The following is a 4564-nucleotide window of genomic DNA, read 5'->3' on the forward strand; positions in this document are numbered from 1 at the left end:
ACATACCAGAGACCATATACTCCAAACAACTGCAATTTTTTGCAATGTTGGAAATTCAGCATGTGTCAAGGGTCATGAATGACCCAATACTTGACTCACCGTATTGGCCTCCGGTACCAACAAAAATACCCAGTTATTTCCCCAAATTAGAAGGTAAATATGGAGAAGACCTCCAAGCACACATTATGGCTTATCATCTTTGGTGTCCCTCTAACTCTTGGGTGGATGATTCTATCCGATTATGGATTTTCTGGCATACTCTAATTGGCACTCCCACCAAATTGTACATAGAGCTCCCTTATAGCGCTTTTCAATATTTCAATACTTTGGATATGGCTTTCCTCACTCATTTCCAATTGCCTATCTGGTATGAGATTGAAACCTATCTCTTAACATCTTTCCAATAAATGACTTCTACTCACATCTATGATCATATCCATGAATGGAGTCGTAGGCATCATCTGATCAAATTTGATATCCTCGACTAGGTTTTGATTGAATGGTTCACTAAATTATTTATCCCTCATATTGCTAAAGACATAGCCATGGGTGGATGTGTGAGTGAGGAAAAAACTATTGCCAAAGCCCAGTATTTGGATTTGTTTTATTCACAATTTGGCACATTATATGAACTCTTAGTTGGTGCCTAGTGACCTTTGACTGGCCCTACATCTTCCAAACCCACTGATTCACCACCTATTGATGGCATTATGGGATCTGTGACTCAGCGGTGTAGTAGTACTCTGGCTACTTCTTCGAAACCTAAATCTACTTCAGTCGCTTCAACTCCTAATAATGTTGATAATCCTAAGAATCTCAGTAAAGCCTGAGGGGTAAATATTGTTCAGTCTATCACAACAAATAAATCCTCAAAAGGTAAGAAGAAGGGTAAAGGAAAATCTAAACAAGATACCCCTAAATAGCATTCCCAAAACCATTGGCTGACGATACACCCAGATGAAAACCTAAATACCCTTGCCTTATTTGTGATGAGGATCAGTACACCAAGGATTGTCCCCGACATGCCAAAGTAATTTGTCTTCTGAAGGGAACTATAAGGATGCCAATTGTGCTAAAGGAACCTTTCCCGTCTCAACAAACACAATGGGTAGAGCATCTGTTGGGCATGGGATCCCCTGCAGTAGGTTTTGGGGCTTAAAGCCTAAGTTTTGGTCAAATTTAATGTAAAGACTCCACGAAGTACGGACATGGAGCGCGCAAGTATAGGATGAGTCATAGTATTGACCACCCTAAGAATTGTAAAATAATGTAAAGTTGTGTCGGCCTACCCATGTTTGCGGACCATGGGATTGTATAAATAGAGCGAGGCTCTAAGTGTAAATATAGTTTTAGTAAGCAAGTAATAGATAGATGTGAAGGCATGGTTAGAGAATAGAGTGGAAGTTGAAGTGTATTGGGTCGTAGTAGTAGAGAGAGGCTCTGTAGCTGAGTGCACAGATGCCTAGTAGAGTACGCTGCTGAGTGCATGGACCCTAGCAGTTGAGTGCGCACGGTGGAGTCAGGTCTTTAATTGGGATTGTACCTGAAAAGGAATACTAATAAATATAAGTTTTATTCGGAATATTGTGCATCTATGTTTCTATTTACCTTTATGCGTTTATATTGTTTATGATTACGGGCACTTACCTGAATGTTGAATGTGTTAGACTCTGTCTTGTCAGTCTTCCATCAAAGTCAAATTCATCAAAATTTATCTCTTGTCAACTGCTAAAGGAAAAACCTGTCAAAGCAGTTGGCAGTCACCTACTCTGCTCTTCCATTGAAGTGGCTTATGTTCAACATTGCAGTGGAAGAATATTCACTTTTCATAATATATCAATGGAGTCCTACAGTACTTACCTCAATCCTCACAAGCAGATTAAGAAAGATTTTGTCAGCAACTTGAATGGTACATCAATTCTTGAAATTGTTGCCCTCACTGCAATTATGCCTGTTCTTATCCTCATGCGACAATGGAATGTGTTGCAAATCAAATGGGACCAAGGTGGATCTACCAATATTCAAATGGAGGAGCATAGCAGCAGGAGTAAACATTTGAAAGATTGGAGGAATTATGCATCTTCTTTGATTGTTGATTTCTTTCTCGTTGTTTTACCAATGCTTTCTTGCTTAACAATTATGGCAGACCAGACTTACATTTGTTCTATATGCTTGATGCTTCTTGTACTGCTTGAGATTTTTTTTTACACAAGGTTGTTGTCACATTCTGGAATTTCAACCCATGCAGAGAGTAGTACTTTGTCTGTGTCTTATTGGAAGAAAAAACCTCTCATCATATCGATTTGCAATGATGCTGGTGACATGCTTGTCAATCCTGGCTGTGGACTTCAAAATATTTCCCAGGCGATTTGCTAAGACAGAAACGTATGGTACAGGATTAATGGATCTCGGGGTTGGACCTTTTGCAGTTGCAAATGCACTAGTTTCAAAATAGGCATGCAACATTGATTCAGTGTCCATGTTGGGGAATATGGTGTACACTGGAATTTCTTTTTCACTCTTGCAGCAGTGGCCATTGTGACATCAATAATCAATATTCATCCCCAATACTGTGGCTTCTTTGGATGTGCAATTCTCACAGTTTATCAAGCAGTCTTGTTGTGTGGATTAAATCGTTACCTCATTTCAGATCAGAGGGGTGCAAATATCATTAGTCTGAGCAAAGAGGGCATCTTCAGTTTATTTGGATATTGGGGCTTATACCTTGTCAATGTCAACTTAGGCTATCATCTCTTCTTCCTAAAGAAACCCATTAGTTCTAGAGTAGCTTCAATTGGAGGGAAATCAAGTATTGCAATCGAAGTTTGGCTGCTTGATGGTTTCCTTTGGGTGCTAACAATATTTTTGGATAAGTTTGTAGAGAAAAATTTCTCGTCGCATGTGCAATTTGGCATATGTAACTTTTGTTCTGGCACAAAACTTTGAGGTTCTTGGGATGCTTATGCTCTTAGATTTGGTCCCCACAAGAAAATCATTGGTCCTTGAGGAAGTCTTTGATCAGAATGTGCTTGTGACTTTCCTCCTGGCAAATATATTAACGGGCCTTGTAAATGTGTCGATGACTACTGTTTTTGTTTCTCCATTCCTAGCCTACTGCATTTTGCTTTTATATGCAGTGGTTTTGATTTCAGGGGTCGCTGTTCTCCAGGAATATATGCTTTAGATTTGATTTGATGGACAGAGGAGATAAATCATAAAAGCCTGTGCGTGGGTGGCTCTCTTTCCTTTTTCTGGATCTCCTTTTCAAGTTCCATTGAGTGCTGAATGCTTTTGGTTATGTAGGGACAAAAGTATCCGCTGGTATCATCAGTGGACGTGAGCGCCCCAAATGCAAATGATGTAAACATTGGTTAATCTATTGTTTCCGTTTTTGTTATTTCGGATGCTTTGTGTCAGGGTGAAGAGTATCGTTGAATTCCTATGAAGGTTTGCAGGTGGAATCACAGTTTGATTGCATTGGAGATTGGACGAAGGACTAAAGATTCTCCGAAGTGTTGTGAAGGCTGCTCGGAGGGAGTTAAAATGGTGACTTTTGCAGTTCGTAAATAGAGAACTCATTCAAAATATAAAGAAACCAATTAGTGAAGGACCGGAAAGGGCCCAATATCCGTGGATAAACACAAGGGATTACACAGTGGAGCCCCTAATTACCTTCCTTTTGATAGCATAAAAGGATGCGGATGGCAAGCTGTGGCAGCATATGTGAATTTGGCAACATATTAGGTCGTTGGCCTACCTATTGGAATTGTTTTAAGGTTTAAGGTCAACATGGGAGTCAATGGAAAATGGTGGGGAATGATAAAGATGTGGAGTTACATTTCAAGCAAACCGTTCGTGAAGCATCGAATCATACATTTATCATGTTACTGGTTAAGTACAAGAACCATTAAAATGAGTTGTGTTGTTGTTATTGCCCGGGCGTAAACATACTCGCAGCTTGGAACCTCTTAACGAGTCTGCGGATATACCGCCTGCAAAAAAATCCTTCGCAGTGTAGAAGCGTGGCGGTCACTAGGTCCGCCCTCATCACCACTGCCACTTTAACGAACAATGCGGGTGCCCCAATAACAGATATTTACAACAAAAAGGATTTCTTCTTTAGATATGGAATCGGGTGAAGTGAACCCTGCCAGAGCACTAAATCCGGTCCTCATTCACGCCACAAAGACATCAACCACAACAGAAAAATAGGAACCAATTTCCTATTAATGACTTCAGTTAATAAGTCAAAAGGATCTGCGCTCCGGTTTATTAGCCATCAGAGGATTTCAAGGGGAACGATCTTCTGTTTTAGGAAAAAGAAATGATTCTATCTCTTTTTTGTAACTGCAGGTGAAACAGCGCCCCTGTTTTGGGGGTCGATCTGTTGTGTTTTTTTTAGAATAGTTTATTTAATGTATAAAGATAATCATTTTAAAAAGGGAGTGAAGAGAGAGAGTTCTGAGTGCTGGTGGAGGAGAACAGAGAGCTTACTTGTACAGTTTTTGACAGAGAGTTTAATGAAAAATACAGCTCTGACCCCTGAGATTCCTGTGGTATGACA

The 4564-nt window shown here is 40.0% G+C and overlaps 1 pseudogene; it reads left to right on the forward strand.

The window, feature by feature from the left end:
• The first annotated feature begins 1790 nt into the window (after window positions 1–1790).
• On the forward strand, window positions 1791–3184 carry LOC149179203 (uncharacterized protein At4g17910 pseudogene; annotated as a pseudogene).
• The last annotated feature ends 1380 nt before the right edge of the window (window positions 3185–4564 follow it).

The sequence above is a fragment of the Pinus tabuliformis genome, chromosome 4_1 (assembly GCF_031772625.1).
Source record: "Pinus tabuliformis cultivar Carrire ecotype Pingquan chromosome 4_1, CPIR1, whole genome shotgun sequence".
Taxonomy (NCBI): Eukaryota; Viridiplantae; Streptophyta; class Pinopsida; order Pinales; family Pinaceae; genus Pinus; species Pinus tabuliformis.